Source organism: Trichosurus vulpecula, chromosome 5 (genome assembly GCF_011100635.1).
Source record: "Trichosurus vulpecula isolate mTriVul1 chromosome 5, mTriVul1.pri, whole genome shotgun sequence".
Classification (NCBI taxonomy): domain Eukaryota; kingdom Metazoa; phylum Chordata; class Mammalia; order Diprotodontia; family Phalangeridae; genus Trichosurus; species Trichosurus vulpecula.
The window spans coordinates 309,257,383-309,276,334 of NC_050577.1; positions in this window are offsets into that span (position 1 = coordinate 309,257,383).

Genomic DNA, 18,952 nt, shown 5'->3' on the forward strand with positions numbered 1-18,952 from the left:
TGTGGAGAAGAGGGAGCTTTCAGTGAATGGCTTCATTTTATTTTCCGTAAGATTCTAGGCAAGGTTCTCTGATGAGGGATAAGATTCAGAAGAGCTGAGTGGGATAGGCAGTTAATCTGAGGGATATTAAAAAGATTGCCTTGTAGCAGTGAGGGCCCAGCTGAGATTTTGTAACATAAATGTATAGTGGACCCCCTCAGCACAGCTTCATGATTTTCTCCACCTTCAATCAGCAGCATGTGTAGGAGCAAAGATAGCACATGGTGGGAGTGATCCAAGGCTGAGGGTTGGCAGGGCACAATGGCAATGTGATGAAGGGCTTAGAGATGGCACAGAGGATGGCAGATACTTCCAGGAGCAGTGACCAAACAGCGACTCCAAGGCTGTAATCCAGTTTTTAACTGATTCTGCCCTCTCAGAATGCAAGCCTTTGGAGAAGCTTATTCCTCTGAAAGAGGAAGAGAACAAAGCTGTACCCACTGGGGCTATAACTGGTATTACTTCTGTAGCCCTAGGCCATTTGCATGAGACTCTCCTCATTGGTAGAGAATGATCATTCAATATTCCATCCCTGAGCTTGACAGAAGAGAGATCCCAGTCTTCTGGCTTCTGGCTAGGAGAGAGAAGACAGGAGGTTCTAGATTCTCTTTAGGTTCCTGAAGGGAGAGAAAGACTCTGGGAAGAAGTGTACGTGGAGGGGAGCTGGAAGTCTCCATCATGGCCCTTCTCCAGCTTGCTACACTGGAGACTTTGGGAAATTTCCCCTCTGGTGAGATCTGGGACCCTCTCTTTCGGCCGAACTGAGACATCTTGCCCCCAGTGGGAGAAGGTATTGACTCTGTGTATTGCCTGGCACACCTCTGATTTCTGTTTGCCACCAGCTAGGATAAATGGGCTTCTTTGCTATTTGTCACATGTTCATTGTGCAACTACCATTTGGTGGGAAGGGTGTCCAGCCTTGGATCGGTAGCTTGGGGCACTCCTTCCTCATTAAGAGATAGTAATCAGCAACGAAGCTTGATCCTTCAAATCCTTTTCCACAGATTAACAATGTCTAGGGGCTGCAGGGGTAAATATCATGCTAGCCCAGTACGCCCCTTCTCTAAGGAGAGCAGAGGGCAAGGGTCCCACCCCCTGCTTCCCCCTCCTGGCAGGAATCCGAGGTTGCCTTGGAGGGGGTGAGGGGAGACAGAAGAGAGATCTAGCCATGTTCCCTGTGAGGCACAGTGAGGCAGCCCATGCAGACTCCCCTGATACTTCTCTTACTTTACTATGTATTCCTGTCTCTGTTAAATGGCTCACTGTTTCTCTCACTGTTCTTGGCCTGGCTCTTCCTATAGTCCATGTGGAAATGAGAGGCCTGAGGGAACTTCAGAAGTTCCTAGTTCTCTTATCGGGCCAAGATAGAAGTGCTTAGCACCCCACTCCCACCCCTATGCCACACTGTTTGAGAGCCCAGAACGGGTAGGAGCTACAGATGACGGGTCACAGATAAGAGGAAGCTTGGAAGGTAGGGGCAAAGGGCCAAAGCTGAAAGGGACCTCAGGGCATAGAACAAGAAAGTCAGGGCTGGTAGGGGCCTCAGAAGCTGGGATGTCAAGGCTAGGAGGGAACAAGAACAGGGGATGTCAGGGCTAGGAGGGAACCAAGAACAGGGAATGTCAGAGCTGGGAGGGAACCAAGAGCAGGGAATGTCAGAGCTGGGAGGGAACCAAGAATAGGGGATGTCAGGGCTTGGAGGGGCCTCAGAACCTGGGATATCAGGACTAGGAGGGAACCAAAAACATGGGAGGAAACCAAGAATAGAGGATGTCAGGGCTCGGAGGGACATCAGAACCTGGGATATCAGGACTAGGAGGGAACCAAGAACAGGGGATGTCAAAGCTGAGAGGGAACCAAGAACAGGGGATATCAGAGCTGGGAGGGAACCAAGAACAGGGGATATAAGGGCTAAGAGGGAACTAAGAACAGAAAATGTCAGAGCTGTAAGGGAACCAAGAACAGGGAATGTCAGAACTGAGAGGGAACCAAGAACAGGGAGTGTCAGAGCTGGGAAGGACCTCAGAACCTGGGATGTCAGAGCTGGGAGGGAACCAAGAACAGGGGATATCAGAGCTGAGAGAGAACCAAGAACAGGGAATGTCAGAGCTGGAAGGGAACCAAGAATGTGGGATGTCAGGGCTAGGAGGGAACCAAGAACAGGGAATGTCAGAGCTGGAAGGGAACCAAGAACAGGAGATATCAGAGCTGGGAAGGAGCCAAGAACAGGGAATGTCAGAACTGGAAGGGAACCAAGAATGTGGGATGTCAGGGCTAGGAGGGAACCAAGAATAGGGGATGTCAGAGCTGAGAGGGAACCAAGAACAAAGGATGTCAGAGCTGGAAGGGACCTCAGAACCTGAGGAAGGGTCCTCATAACCTGGGATATCAGATCTGGGTGGGGCTTTGGAACACAGAACACAAGTCTGATGGAGCCTTAGAGTTGGGAGGATTCATCTGGTCAATGTACCTCATTTTACCGAAGCCAAAGCTGAGGCCTGGGGACGGGGTGATTGGCTAAAGGTTCCACAGCCAGTTCATGACAGGATAAAGTGGGGCTTTTGTTGTGGAGCCTGTATTGGGCTCCCTGGGAGGGAGAGACCCTGGCTAGGATATGGTCTTCCAAATGGGCCTGGGTGATAAAGGCCTGGCCCCAGGGTCTGGGAGGCAGAGTATGGCAAAACCGAAGCACAAAAGGCAATGCCTTTTAAAAATCCAGCCCAGACTGTCCTAAGTAGCACAGGAAGTCTGGATGTGTTCTGGGGTTAGTGTGGTTAGGAGGGTGGGGTTATCTTCTTTTCCAAGGTCTGACTCCAATATTTCAAAGAGCCATGATTTCACTCAGTCCCTCTCTCCCTGGATGTAGCCTCCAGTCCCCTCCCCTAACACACATATGCCTCATTTGGCTGTTTCCTGAGCTGCTGTGCCCTGCTGGCCAACTCCACTGGGCCCTCCCCCTGTCACAGTGCGGGTCACCAAAGGAGGAAGGCTAAGCAGAGCTGCTGTAAAATCAGGAGAGGGGGGAACCAGCAGGGACCACAGCCAGTGGGCAAGGCAGGCAAAGAGAGAGTCAGGAGACTGTGGCTGCTGCTGCTTGGCACAGCGAGGGCACCAGGCTCTCTTCTCCGAAGCTGCCTTCAGACACTAGGTAAGAGCAAGGAGAGCCAGGACTTCAGGCTGGGCTGACTTTCACTGGTCCTCCCATTGGGATAGTTGGGTGTGTTCATGAAAGCCAGGAGAGAGCCCTCTGAGCCAGAGCCCTGGGCATTAGGGCCCCGGGTTCCTGGGTTGTTGCCCCTCAGAGTGTGAGTCCACCTAAGAAAGGCGGGTCTGCGTCACCCCCTAAATTACTGCAAGAATGTCAACAGAATTAACAAGGAGACACAACAAAACTGGAGGCCAGTGTAACAATCATCCTGCCTCGTGGTCTAGGTTACACACAGTTTCAGGTGGAATGTATTTTGTACGATTTGTGGGGAGAATTTATTGGGAAATGACCATGTTGTCCCTCCTCCATGTGCTGGCCTGTGTTGCACACTGCCTGAGGTCTTGGGCATAGAGAACCCTAAATCGCTGATCATGTCAGAAGAGGGGCAGCAGCTTAATCTCCACTACCCACTCCCTGCCCCGCCCATTCTGTAGCTGCACCTGAGTCAGAGGGAGGCACCCCAACATGGGGCTGTTCTTAAGTTTCACACTGTAGGAGCAAAGATCATACAACCATTTGCCACAACAACCATTTCAAGGGGCAGCCCAGGGAATTGAGAAAAACACTGGGGGGAAGTCTGGGGTCCATGTCTTCATCTCCCTACTAGCTATATGACCTCGGGGAAGTCTATAAACCATTCTGGGCTCTAGTTAGCTCATGTGGAAAACGCGTGTAATAATTTGATGTCCCTCTTCTCAATCCTTACAGATGCTGTCAGCCTTGTTCATCATCTTTAGTAAAAGCCTTGATTCCCAAGGACCTCCCAGCGGAGCCCAAGCTTTGGCAGACGCTACCAAGCTGGGAATTCTGTGAAGTGGGGCCCACAGATGGGCTGTGCTCCTCTCTGGTCCAGGACTCAGCCCTATTGAATGCCACAAGGTGAAGCACTGTGGCAAAGCCTGTGCTAGGACTGTGAAGAGCAAACGCAATGACCTTGGGACCCTCCAGGAGTCGTGTCCTTATGCAACCTCCAGACTTGAGGAAGGAAAGAGAACCCTTAGTTTGGAAGAGAAGCTAAATTCTCTCTGATACAAGGAGTAAGTTAAGATCATAAATTTAGAACAGGAAAGGACCTGAGAGACCATCTGGCCCAGCCTCCTCCCTTCCCCTCTGGCCTCAGTGTTCTTATCTGTAAAATGGGGGGGGGGGCGGTGGGGGGGGTGGAACAAATGGTCACTCGAGTCCTTTCCAATTCTAAATCTCAGGATTATTATACCTTTTACGTCAACAGCAACAAACCCAAACACTTATTCTGTGCTTTACAGTTAGTTAAAAAGTAATTTTATAAATCCCTAGACTGTGAGAACCAGTCAGAACCTCGGATCATTGGTTCCAGTCCCCTCACTTGACAGACACATCTCTGATTCTCTGTCTCCCGGCCTCAGAACTCGGCATCTTTCCAAAACATGGCCACTCAAAATAAGATCACACCAAGTAAGGCCAAAGAAAGCAGGCCTCATTATGTCAATGCTTCCAAAGATCCAGACTGTCCCAAGAATGGCTGTGGCCTTGCTGTGGCCAGTCTACTGAGAAGCCTGACTGAGTTCAGACTGCAAAACCAGAACCTGTCACTAGCCACCCCTCCCGGATCCCCTAGTCTTCTTAGTGCTAACAGAAGTTTCCAGAGCCGGGGTCGCTGCCTGCCCACCCAGCCACCGCCCAACCCAGGACATCTCTGAGGGGGGTAAGGAAAATCGAAGAAGGACCCAAGAGGCCAGATGATGGAGCCAACACATGCACCCAGCTCCACGAATAGACACAAGTCTGTTCCATTTGCACATAAAATCCTTTAAAAGGTCATTATTTGGCACAAAACTTGTTTTATTTAGAGCAAAATGGGCACAGGAATCTCAGGGTTTTGATGGTTTCCCCAGCTAGTCAAGAAGGAACATAGAACAGGGCAGACCCAAATGGACCTGGAGAAAAGAGAAAGAGAAAGCCAACCCGGCCTCTGCCCAGCAAAGCCCACTTCTGTCTGAGTAGCGTCTTCACGAATTTCCATTTGAACTTTGGCGCCCGCAGAGTGTGCCAGACCAGCCCTGAAACCCTGACTGTGAGATGCAGCAAGAAGAGGCTGGGAGGGAGGGAGGCAGTGGAGGCCCTGGGCTCCAAAGCGCTGAGATGTGCCTCCCCAAACCACTCCCAGTGGTGGCTCCGCCCCAGACTGGGCTCGCTCTCCCTGATCTGTCCTTTCCACCCTGTTACCAATCCAAAGTGTCCCGAGGCTAAGCTAACTCAGCCGCTCCAGAAAAGAGAAAAGCTCGCTCTCCTCCCCCAGCACAGGCGCTAATTGGGAACAGGTGAGTGGAGACGGGCAGAGGCCGAGCCGGGATGCCTGCCGTTACCATCCATCCTGTGGGATCAGACAGCAGCCGGGCAAATCGAATTCTTCTGTGCCGATTTCAACACTGTGCCATCTGACCAGGACCAGGCCGAGCACATCCCATCTTGCTTCATGGAAGAGAAAATGCTGAAAAGTTGGGGAAGGAGAACAGGAGATGCCTCTGGGCACACGCCCTGCTCCTGGCTTGGTCGGTGCTGCTTTGGGGCAGAGGTCCTCCCAACGAACACAGTGCCTCCTCTGAAGCAGATCGACACCCATTAGCTCTAGCGAGCTGCCCAAAGCACTAAGACAGGACTCGAACCTATATCTTACTGATTCGGAGGCAGTCCTCCATCCCTTAGGTCCGGATGCCTGCCTGCACCCTCAGCGCCTCTCACAGCCCAAGTGGAATTCAGTTCAACACCTCTTAATGGACGCTACACCACATGGGGGGAGGGGCGAGCACGTTAAAGCAATCTGCCTGGCGAGGTCCATGGACCAAACCCCCCAGCATCACGTTTGCAGTGCATAAAATACAGGGAATGACAATACAGGCCAATTTTGGTGACATACAGACAAGAAAACCAAACCAAACCAAGTTCCCAGAGGCCCGGTCAGTGCCCTGGATCGGCAAAGAGCTGCTGCATGAGTATGCTCTCAAGAGGAGTAAGGGCCTGTGAACAAACAAGAATGAGCCCGGGGCCAGGAGGGCCCCTGGCTAGGTGCCCACAGAGTCCCAGGCGTGCTCAGGCGTAGAGACACGGGCACGTTTGGAGGCAGCAGGGAAGCAGCCTTAGTAACTGTTTAGCAAGCTTTCTAATTAATGACGGTGATGCCGATATCATACATGATCAAACGAGGACGAGTGAATGCAGGAATGCTTCCATATGTGCTTGGTAATCCCCCACCCCCCACCAGTGTTTCCAGTTCCTCACCCATTCTCAGAGGCAGCTATAGGACCAACAGTACTACGTACAGTGGCAGAGCCCCAATGTACCAGGGCCCAGGACCTGAATTCCAGTGCTGATCATGTCAGAAGAGGGGCTGCTCCTAATACTCCATGTGTGACATGGGCAGTCCCACAACCTCTCTGTGCCTCAGTTGGCTCATTTGTAAAATGAAGCAAGGACCTGATAGCCTCTGGGGCCCCTTCAACTCCAAATCTGGGATCTCACGTTGATGTTTATTGGAGCCAACACCAAGATTTCTTTGCAGCCAGAACGAATTGTAACGAGTGAGCACATATGATCCCAATTGTTTTTCTTGGAAGCTTTGACCCACTGCCTGAAACATTCTTGACCTTTAAACACATGCACACACATGCATGCACATACACAGAACACACAAGCAAGCAAAGCACACACAGGCACAATACAATGTACGCATGTATATGCGTGCAGATACATGTATGTGCCCACAAGTAGTCCCCAGTAATGCCCACAGCTCACGAACCCATACACACACACACACACACACACACACACACACACACACACACACACCCTGCACACTCTATGGGCTCCTCTTCACTGCAGATCAGTAAACAGAGGCAGCGCACTTGACTTTCTCTTGGAGATATTGTCCAGGTAGGAGATGCTGATTCAGGTCTGGGTTAGCCTCCAGAATCTGGAGGGTCCTGCCAGTCAGAGGTTCTGGAGTTTCAGGCTTTGTGATTCTGGCCTAGAAACCAGGTTCTGGTAACTGTTTCTTCTGTTTGGTTTCCCAATCTTGGGGGCATTTTCCTTGTGATTTCTTGGCTTGGTTCATTCTGTTACCAGGATCACAGAATGGCTGAAGAAGGCCTAAGCTTTAGAACTGGTGGAGACCCTAAACACGCTTCATACCATCCTGCTCATCCACATAAAAAAACTGAGGCAGTGAGGAAGCAATGAGCTTAGATCAAGCCCTGGGATTCCTCCCCATTTGGAGTGGTTTAACATGGGTACGGATGGCACTGTCAAGAGGAATCCCAAATTCTAAGGCAGCTTGCATTTAGGATTAGGAAGTCTCAGGCAAGAAATGGACCCTCTACAGTCCATCACTGCTCCCCCCATCTGAGCTCTGACATCCCCTGTTCTAAGGGCCCTCCCAGCTCTGACATCCCCTATTCTAAGGGCCCTCCCAGCTCTGACATCCCCTGTTCCAAGGGCCCTCCCAGCTCTGAACTCTACAGGTTCATAACTCCAAGGATATGGAAGTTATTACTGGATTGTATGGGTGTTTTTCACTGTGTGCCTGATAAGGGCCTTTTCCTTGGATCTTTCCCACAAGCCCCTCATGGCCAAGGGCTCCACTTCCTCCTGGTTTTACAGCCTCTGTCCTCCCTCCAGCTCCATCCCATCTTCCCCTGGCTGGAGACGCCAAGGAAAGCCCAGGATTTCGACACACCCTGGTGATTGATGGTGAAAGCATCTCCAGGGTTGTTTCCCCACTTTGCCTCCTTCCAAGAGAGAACCTCAGACCCAACCTACTGCTCGGCCACAATGTCATTTCCAGTCATTCCACAGATAACATTTGGTTCCCATTATGCAGAGATACTCCCCTAGACAGGGCCATCAAAACGGGATCTGCAGCTCGACCAAAACAAGGTCATCTCCAGCACTTGGCAGCTTGGGATTCCAAGAAAGGCCATTGGAGTGGTGGAGCGGGGTGGGGAGGGGGAAGGCAGGCCCCTCCAGAGGTGGCCTGGTCATCTGCACCTTCCACCAGAGAGCATCTTGAGCCTTTGGGCTGGGGGTCAAGGGACCTTAAAGCTTGCTCAGGTTCTGTCCCTGACTTGCTGCTGACCCTGAGAAATTCACTCACTGCTCCTGCCTGAGCCTCATTTTCCCTGCTCCAAGATGGCTGAGATTTCTACAGCTCTGACCTTCTAGGTTCTATGCTCAGAAGTTCTAGATGGGACATTTTATGTCTTCTACTCTAAGTCCCCTCCCAGTTCTGACATTCCCTGTTCTCTGGCCTCTTCCAGCAAGGAAGGAAAAAAAGGAGGAAAGGAGGGAGGAAGGGAGGAAGGAAGGAAGAAAGATGAGAGAGAGAAAGGGAGGGAGGGAGGGAGGAAGGAAAAGAGGGAGGAAGGAAGGGTGGATGGAAGGAAGAAGGGAGGGAGGGAGGAGGGAAGGAAGAAAGGAAGAAGGGAGGGAGGGAGGTGGGCAGGAGGGAGGAAGAAGGAAGAGAGGGAACTGGGCTAGACTGAGAGAGATTCATCCCCACATGGCTAACCACCATGGCCAGGGGCAGTCTGCTCAGGAGTGGGGTGCTCTGTAGAATTTGGGCCACAGGTCCAGATAGGTCAAAGTCAATGTTTTGACCTACCTGTTGCCAGGCCTTTGCCCCTCTCAGGAATGGTGGCCACCACTGCCAGGCCACTCTTGTAGAATTGTCACAATCTACAGCAGGTTCTTCAAAGACCTTTGAGCTAGAACACATAGAGAGACATGGGATGGCCCTTCCCCCATGGCTGCCTGAGCCCTGCTCTCCCCCACAGCCCCTGAAAGCAGCCGTGATGGACACCATATGGATCTCCACACTTGCATGTGAGACTGGCCAAGCTGGGGGTCCCATCCAGCCAGTGTGAGTGAGGGGGAACAGCCTCTAGATCCCTTTGAAAAAACCCATCCTGCCTCCTGGCTCTACGCCAGCTGCTTGACGGGAAGGACAGATTGGAGGCGTGGAAAGGGCTTCAGCATCTGAGGGGGAAAGCAGCCCAGTAGGGCAGGACCTGCCCCCTCACCCATCACAGACAGAGAGGCACACATGTGGCACGTTCCACTTGCGTGATAACACGGATTCCTGAGATGGCAATGCTGTTGTGATTTCTAAATGTCAGAGGTAGCCCTCCCCAAGGTCGAACTGCTAGAAAGTGTCTGAGGCAGGACTGGAACCCAGGACTTTCTGCCCTGGAGCCTTGGGGAAGGGGATAGAGACCCAGAGAGATGAGAGCTAAGGGCTCTAGCAGCTCCACCCTGAAGACGGCCTTTCCCAGCAGGCCCTGAGCCCTCTCCACCCCAGGACCAAAGCTTCTTTCCTATGGATGGTAGAGATTGAAACATGCATATGCATTATTAAACACCTACTATGTGCGAAGTAAAGTGCTGGGGAAATGGAAGATGAGCCATGAGACACAGGCCCGTGGGGGCAGCCATGGGGGAAGAACATGGTTTTAAATGAAATCCAAAGAGCTTGACTCGAGCTGTGCCTCTGTTCATACCCTAGTCAGTGCACTTCTCTGTGCCTCAGTTACCCCATCTGTAGAACAGGGGCGATACTACCACCTAATACAAATAATGGGCCGCTAGGGGGTGCCAGGCCTAAAGTCAGGGAGCCTCTTCTTCCTGAGCTGAAATCTGGCCTCAGACACTGACTGGCTGTGTGATCCTGGCTGAGTCATTTCACCCGGCTTGCCTCAGTTTTCTCATCTGTAGGAGCTGCAGAAGAAACTGGCAGTATCTTTGCCAAGAAAACCCCAAATGGAGTCATGAAGAGTTAGCTACAGCTGGAAAACAGCAACAAAAATGCAAAAAATCACCTGCCTCCTTCACTCAGGGACTCCTCAGGTGCCTCCTCATGCCAACAACTCTTGAAGGCTCTGCCTGATGGACCACAAGCTCTGCAAGGCCATGCCTCACTGGAGAGGCTTGAGTGTGCACCTGGGGCCAGTCTGCCTAAGTGTGGAGGCCATACCCACAGCCAGCCCAACCACACCAACGTTCAAGGCCCAAGTAGTGGAAGGGCTGCAATGTGTATCTGTGGGGTAAATGTCCACGCTATGGAATGATGGGGCCTAGGCAACAAATGCCTCTAAGACTTGTGGTGGTCATATCCATGAAGGGCCTGCTGGTCCCTGAAGCCTTATAAAGACCCTAGCCGTGACTATGGTATGATATGTGATACGATGATATAACGTTATATTATTTTGTATTGTGTTATTTATATGTGTGTGCGTGTGTGCTCGTGTGCGCGTGCATGTGTGTGCGTGTGTGCGCGTGTGAGTGTGTGCGTGTGAGTGTGTGTGCGCGCGCCCACGCATGGATGCTTCTTCTCTCCCCAATTAGAATGCCAGCTTCTTGAAAGCAGGGGTGGTTTCAGTCTTTTCGTGGATGTTTAATTGGCACACAATAGGTTCCTGCGGTTGGTTGACTGAACTGGGATCATGGATGTTTAATTGGCACACAGTTGGTGCTTGTGATTGGTTGACTGAACCAGGGTCATGGGAGTCAAAGCCAGAAAGGGGTTTTAGGGATCACTTCATTTGACCTTCCTCCCTTGACAGACCAGGGCACTGAGGCCCAAGGGTAGGAGGAAATGACTTGCCCCCAGTCTCCCAAGGACTCGGTTGCCAGCTGGTAAACCGAGGGCCCTTCCCCTCTGCCAGGCCATCTCTGTCGTGAGGGATCAGAGGAAGGTCCCACCAAATGCTGTCCCATGGGGAGAGCCGGAGAGCATGAGCCCCCTACCAAGGAGAGGCAGAGACAGGGGAAACTACTGGGAGTCTCAGGACCCTGCTAGTCTTCTCCACCAGGCCCCTCCCTCACCATTGGACCACACCTCCCTAGGCTCACCTCCTCTCCTGGGCCCCAGTCTTCTCTTTTATGAAGGGAGGGGTTGGAGTGGGTGACCTTGGCTCCTTCCATCTGTGGCCTGCTGTATTAGGAGGGCAGAGTTTATAATCTCAAAGAGGATCATAAACATGTCTGAAAGGTTCGGAACCGCCGGATATAAGAAACTCTCAAAGTAGAAGGTAGAAGAATCAAAACATATATGTAGGCTCCACAGTAACCAACCCATGAACCAGCAACCCCATTTTGATATATTGATCAAAAGCTTCCAGGCCCAATAAGTACGCCTTGAAAGAGTAACCAGGAGGCTACAGAGAAGCATGATTGCATAAAGCAAAATCATGCTTCCCCCTCTATGGTAAAAAGATTACCCACTGGCCTGAAGTCTTTGTTCAGCTTCCTCCCGTAGGTCAGCCCTGCTACTGGCAGCTCTTGCTTCAGCTGTGGCTGTGGCTGTGGCTGTAGCTGTAGCTGTAGCAGCCTCTGGCTCCAACAGGAGCTGCTTTTAACCATCCAGCTTCTGCGGGGGTGTAAGGTACGCCAGGGAAAGCACAGGTTCTTTCCATCAGCTTAAGCAAGGTGAAGGGGTTGACCGGGAAAGCACAGGTTCTTTCCATCAGCTTAAGCAAGGGAAGCAAGGTGAAGGGGCCGACAAGCTTACTCCAGTCCAACATACAAACAGCATTCAGTTCAGGGGAAAAAGCCAAACTAGTCAAGGGCACTTGTTGACTAAGTGCTAAGGAGCCCATTTTTGGTTGCCAACACACTTCTCCACCCCTTGTTATAGGATACATAATCTAATCAGCCATGTATCCTAGAACATACATTGTGATCCAATTACAAAGGAAACTAAAACATATCATTCATAATAAAGCAAAACATATCATTTGGTGACATTCCTAAATATTGGTTTATGATTCAAATGTGATCCACCCCTAGGTCCCAGCAAGATAATCTCTTCAATCAATCATCCCCAAAATAATTATTAATAATTCAAATGTCCACCCCTAAATCCTTGTATCCATTACATAGGATCAATAATATCATAATAATAAAACAACATAGCAAAGATAACACAAAATAAGTAAACATAGAACACTATCATCATTCCCACCTCCCCTTGAATGATTGGGGCTCAAAATCTTGGGGTAAGGGGTGAAGGTCTCATTTTCCATAGCTTCTTCATACTGAAATTGGATGTAGAGATGGCCCTGCCCCAAAAAGTCCCATTCCAGAGGTCAGTTCTTTAACGAGCTGGCAGGAATTCCAAGAATGCTATGCGCTTAGGCAGTCACCAGAAAGTGCAGGGTGCTTAAGCCTAAAGGAAACAGAACTAGCAACAACGTTAGCCAAAACAAAGGACAAAAAGAGTAGACAAGTATGGACTATTATTCTTCAAATAAAATCATCTCAAGTTTGGTTGAGATTTCAGTTATGCAAAGATCCAACATCAGAGCCAAACTCAGGTGGGAAATGTTTCTTTTCAAAAGGAACATAATAGGGAAGCCAAGAGGATCCCACCCTAGATAGAGACTAAGATTGTCCTCTCAGCCTTTCCCCAGATGTACAAGGAAACACAATGGGAAAATTAAACTAAGAGGATCCCATCCTAGATAGAGACTAAGATTGTCCTCTCAGCCTTTCCCCAGATGTACAAGGAAACACAATGGGAAAATTAAACTAAGAGGATCCCATCCTAGGTAGAGACTAGGATTGTCCTCCCAGCCTTTCCCCAAATGTACAAGTTTTCATCTGTTAATCACACAAGGTCACCTTCACTTTGAGTGGCTTGTGGGCTTGCAGGAGCAGTTCTTATTTCCCTATCTCTCCTGTTATCAAGTCCTTTATCTCTATACATTCTATATAATTCATTGGTTGGAATTCCATCTATCATTTCAAAACCTACCCCTGCTCTCAATAGAGCAGTAAACATTTCTTTCCTTGTTACTCTATTTTGGCGCCAAGTTTGCTGGTTATTCACCCTTCTCTCTCAAGGAGATCTATCCCTTCCCCAGTCACCTAAGTCATGTAACTGTAAAATCTTATTTATCACTGTTGTAAGATGGCTCCCTACTTCTCCAAGTAATAAATTCAAAATTAGTTGTTTATAAGCAGGGGGAGCTGTCCTAATTATTAAATTCCTATGAGGCAGTCCCATTGGATCATTGTAATATTTGTCTGCAGTTCCTATCATAATGGCAGTCTTCATCACCTCCTCCTTTAGTCTCATGATACAATCTCTAAGTGAATACCAGGGTCTGTGCTCAGTGGGCCACATAGAATCAGTAGCATATCTCTTATTGCATCCCACAGCGGCTAATGCCAACAGAGTAGTCCTGCTATCACCATCTCCTTGCTGATGATGTTCCCTAAAAGCTTGTTGAACTAGAGGATCATGGCTGATACCTATGAATCTCATGCAGTCTGTCCTATCTACTGATATTCCACTGGCCCCTTGATCACTGAGTCTTACCATCCAAGATATCAATGGTTCTCCTATTCTTTGGCTGAATCTACTCAAAATATCTGTGACCTCTTGCGGTGAGAAATCTTCCTGAATTTCCCTTGTAACTGAATCTTCACCTCGGGTTTCTGTCTTCCTCCTTTGTATGGGTCGAGCCCTTGTCTGATCATTTAACCATCTCCTATTCTCTGTGTGAGGGACATCCTGAACCCCAGTAGTGTTTTGTGCCTCAGCCCCTAACATTGTCTCATTTTCCCCCCACTCACTTCCTCTGCCACCATGGCTAGGACGAAGCAGGCAGTCAGGCTCTTTCTGGGCTGGGTTGAAATGCACTCTGGGCTTTTTTGGTCTCCTGTTGCTCTTAGCCACATTAATAGAAAAGTTCTCATTTGAGTCAGTTTGGTCTCCTGCTATCTGAGATTTCCCTTCTTGCTGTGGGGTAGGAGTGCCCCCATGTCTTTCACTTAATCTCAATCTTTCGTATACTAGCCGGTAGGCTGATAACACTATTCAGCTTTGCCTAGATAGTGATGCCCCTGACTGAATCCCAACTTCTTGTAAACACTTTTCCAAATCCCTAGGATCTCCTCTCCGTAGCCTTGGTTCCCAGTTTTCACAGGGTCCAGCTTTTTTAGCCAATTCTTTTGCTAGGGAGGAATAAAATGGATCCTCCCATCCTGGGATATTCATCTCTTCCTCTGAAATTGTTCTGCTTCTAAATAGAGATCTTATACCTAGCAATCCCATCCTGGTCGCCAAATGTATTAGGAGGGCAGAGTTTATAATCTCAAAGAGGATCATAAACATGTCTGAAAGGTTCGGAACCGCCGGATATAAGAAACTCTCAAAGTAGAAGGTAGAAGAATCAAAACATATATTTAGGCTCCACAGTAACCAACCCATGAACCAGCAACCCCATTTTGATATATTGATCAAAAGCTTCCAGGCCCAATAAGTACGCCTTGAAAGAGTAACCAGGAGGCTATAGAGAAGCATGATTGCATAAAGCAAAATCATGCTTCCCCCTCTATGGTAAAAAGATTACCCACTGGCCTGAAGTCTTTGTTCAGCTTCCTCCCGTAGGTCAGCCCTGCTACTGGCAGCTCCTGCTTCAGCTGTGGCTGTGGCTGTGGCTGTGGCTGTAGCTGTAGCTGTAGCTGTAGCAGCCTCTGGCTCCAACAGGAGCTGCTTTTAACCATCCAGCTTCTGCGGGGGTGTAAGGTACGCCAGGGAAAGCACAGGTTCTTTCAATCTGCTTAAGCAAGGTGAAGGGGTTGACCGGGAAAGCACAGGTTCTTTCCATCAGCTTAAGCAAGGGAAGCAAGGTGAAGGGGCCGACAAGCTTACTCCAGTCCAACATACAAACAGCATTCAGTTCAGGGGAAAAAGCCAAACTAGTCAAGGCCACTTGTTGACTAAGTGCTAAGGAGCCCATTTTTGGTTGTCAACACACCTGCATGTCTGGAGGGCACCAGCCATAGAAGCATGGTGCCAGGGGCAGGAGGTTGTCCAGTCCAGCTCTGCCCAAGGAGCTGTCCGAGGTCCAGGGTAAGCCGGGAGCCAAGCCAGTCTGGACCCTCAGCCTCCTTGCGCCTTAGGAAGCACAGCCCGCTCAGTCACTGCTGTGAAAAAGTGGTGGCTTTTTCTCTTTGTGGGGTGGGAGGAGGAGATAGGAGGGAGGAGATGGGGGGCTTCAGGTCTGTGAATTCATTGGGCATAGGGATCTGGAAACTCTACACTGAATCCAGCTACAAACTTTTGATAACTTTTGATAATGTCCAGTCTGGGAGAAGCGCTGTTGAGCAATGAGAGGCTCAGGATTTGAACTCAGGGCTTCCAGATGGAGGCGAGCTCTGCTCATGGCTTCTCTTCTCTCATTTTGTCCTTTGGGGAACGGGCAGTGCGGGCCAGGTTCTGCTTAGAGCAGGGCTGTCATTAGCCCAATCTGCCAGCAGAGGGGGCAAGTGGATCAGCATCTGGTCCTTGGGTCGTTGCTGACTGTGGGGTTGCTGAGCTGGGTAGGATTGATACAGCCCTTCTCTGGCCTCCTGGGCCTCTCAGTCTGTTAATATGCACTTAGTAAGCACCTCCTAAGAGCCAGGCACAGTACCAAGCGGCAGGGACACAAAGACAGGCAGATGACAGTCACTGCCCACCAGGTGCTTACATTCCATGTCGAGGAACAACACATTCCCAGGCCATCAACACAAAACCTCAAGTATCTCTGGAATAACAGGGTGAGAGGGATGGGAATTCCCACCTGGGGCCCCTCTCCCACAACGATCCCTTGGGGTAGGTGCTTTAGAATTATTATTATTTAGGATTACATCTGACAGATGAGCGAAGTAACATGTACAAGGTCACACAGCCAGTTAGCTTCAGACTTTCTGACTCCAAGGCCTGGGTTCTAGTGGCCCAGCTGTGTAGTACCAACCCTGTCACGCAACATTCTGCCATCTTGGGTCACTGTCCTCTGATCCAACATGGTTCCACTGGCTCCCTGTGCTTCTGTGGGTCCCACTTTTCCTACTGGTGTATCTGTTTAGGCTCAGTCTTGGAGTTTTCTTCTTCCTGGAACTATTTGGTAGTTCAGTCCCCCACCCTTCATTTTCCTTATCACTCACTTCCTGACTCCTTCCCCTCTGAGTGTGATTTCCTTGGGGGCTGGATCTCAAAGCATCTCATCATGCTCCTACCCTAGGAAGATCATGGTTCATCAGCCTAGGTCTCCACCCCCAGCTGATTTTGGAGGGACAGAACTGGCCCCGTGGGTTGCCTCATTCTTCCTTCAGGCTAGGTGGAATGCTGCAGAGCCCCCACCCCCAGCCCCACCTGGTGTCCTGTGTCCAATCACTGCGTGGTCTAATCAGCTCCCAAGGATTTGATTACCATCTTTATGCTAACAATTCTCAAGTCTAGCCAATCACCTCAGCCTCTCTGCCAACCTCCAGTCTTGTATCTCCAACTGCCTTTCAGATGTCTAGAACTGGATCAGAAGTCATCATCTTTCCCCCTAAACCAGCCATGCCTACCTTCCCCTTTACTACTGAGGGCACTCCCACCCTCCAGGCTCTCAGGGATGCACCCTAGGTGTCATCCCGGACTCCTCACTCTCCATCAGTCCAATACACCTCCTTCTTTCCTGATACTCCCACCCCCTGATGCAGATCCTCATCACCTCCTGCTTCCGCCACTGCAGTAGCTGCTGGGGGCGGGCTCAGCCCACCTCTGGGCTCCCCCTCCAGTCACTCCTCCATTCAGCCACCAAAGCGATCTTCCTAAAGTGCAGGATCACCTTCCCCACTCAATAAACTCCAGTGGCTCCTTATGGCCACCAGAACCAATTATAAAATGTTCTGCTTAGCCTTCAGAGTGCTCGGAGCCCGGCCCCCTCCTCCCTTTCTGGTTTTCCACACCTCTCTCACACATGCGCTCCTCCGTCCAGTGCTCCCAGCCTTTGGCTGCTCTGTGAACAAGCCCCTCCACCTTTGGGCATTCTCTCTGCCCATCCCCCAGGAACTGTTTCCCTCCACCCATGCTCCCACTACTGAACTCCCTGGCTTCTGGAAGTCTCAGCTAAATCCCACCTCCTCCAGGAAGCCTTCCATACCTTCCCTCTGGCTGTTATTGCCTATTTACCTTGAACTGAGCTCACTCTGCAGGTCTGTTTGTGTGTTGTCAGACTCTTAGCACAGTGCTAGGCACACAGTTGTTCTATCAATCCCGTTCAACTCTTTGTGACCCATTTGGTAAAGATAGTAAAGTGTTTGCCATTTCCTTCTCCAGCTCATTTTACGGATGAGGAAACTGAGGCAAACAGGTACAAAGCAGGCACTTTATACTTATTGACTGACACAAGTCCTTGCGTCTCATGGCAGGGGATGGCCCAAGGCAATGTGTGCACACGACTGCCAAATATTTGTTCAGGGAGCTGGATTCACACTCTGGTCCCAGCCTCACCGCTGATTCTCTGTGAGCATTCACTCTCCCCCCTCAGGATCTCCATAAAGAGGGGACTGACCATTCTGGTCAGACATCACCGGGGGTGTTACGAAATGGCCAATGACCTGGAGTTTGTGTTGTACTGGGATGGACTGGAGGAACAGAGAATGTTTAGCCCTGAGGAGAAGCTTGAGAGATGGGGGGAGCTGCCAAGAGGCCCCCACAGTGAGGACTGTTTTCGAGTGGCCTGGGGTTCCTTGGAAGGTGGCGAGCTCCCCATCCTTGGAGGTCCTCAAGCCTAGGTGTATGGTAGAGGGGCTGGACCCTGAAGTCCCTGAAGTCTCCCCCGAGCTCTGTGGAAACAAAATTCCAGAGCAAAGAAGCTTCTAGGAGGAGGAGGAGGGAGCCAATTGGGGCAGGGGCACAATCCTGCAGAGCTGGGGGCTTCATCGATAACTCCTACTCAGGGGCACACAGTCATTCTGAAGGCTTTTCCCATCTTTGGCATGGCCCCATGTCAGACCCCCTGAAACGCCAGCATTTTTATTAGAGAGCCAGGGGTCTCTTTCCAGCTCCCCCAATGTCTATCTGCCCATGGAACCTTGGGCACATCACTGAACCTCACTAATTAATTCCCTGCTTTGAAACCTGGAGACAAGATGGTACCCGGAAGAGTCCTGGGCTTTTCAGTAAGCCAGGGGCCCGGGTTCAAATTCCTACCTATGACAACCTCACTGACCCTGTGCCTGTCACTGCCAGGTTGTGGTGCTCAGTTTCTCAGGGCTGGATGGTGGCCCTGGGGTCCCTTCCCATTCTCAACAGCATGAGCCCAAGGAGGAAATCTGGAAACCCTTGAAGGCCCTCCCCCACACTGAGCCTGCTGTGAGACGCCCCATGGCTGCTTTTTAAAAGATAAACAACGGACTGGGCGGCCGTGTCTGGAAAGTCACTTTCAACACAGACTCTATTTACAGGCCTCTGCCAAGGGTGAGAACACCCCTGGGCAGAGGCCTGGGTGACCTCAGGCCTGAAGAATGTGGAGTTTGTCCCATTTCTTTAGGAAGCTTTAGGAGCTGAAGGCCCCGAGCCAGACACGGGGAATTCTGCTGTCACGTTGGAGCCCAGGACCCCTGATATGGGGCAGGACCGAGAGCAGTGCCTGTCCAGCTCCCCCTGTGGCCTGCCCATGGTAGGCCTAGCTCTGGTCACTGGCCCTGCCCAGCTGGATGGGGCCCTGAGACTTGAACTGGTCTTTGGGGCTATAAGGAGATAGGACATGAGGCCAGGAAGAGCTTCCCCTTAGCAAGGCCTCCAGATGGGCTTCCCATTAACTCTGGCCTTCATGGCCATCCCGTGGCCTGCACTGAACCTGGACTCCAATTCCTCCTTCTGTCTCTGTCCATCCCTGGTGTGCAAAATGA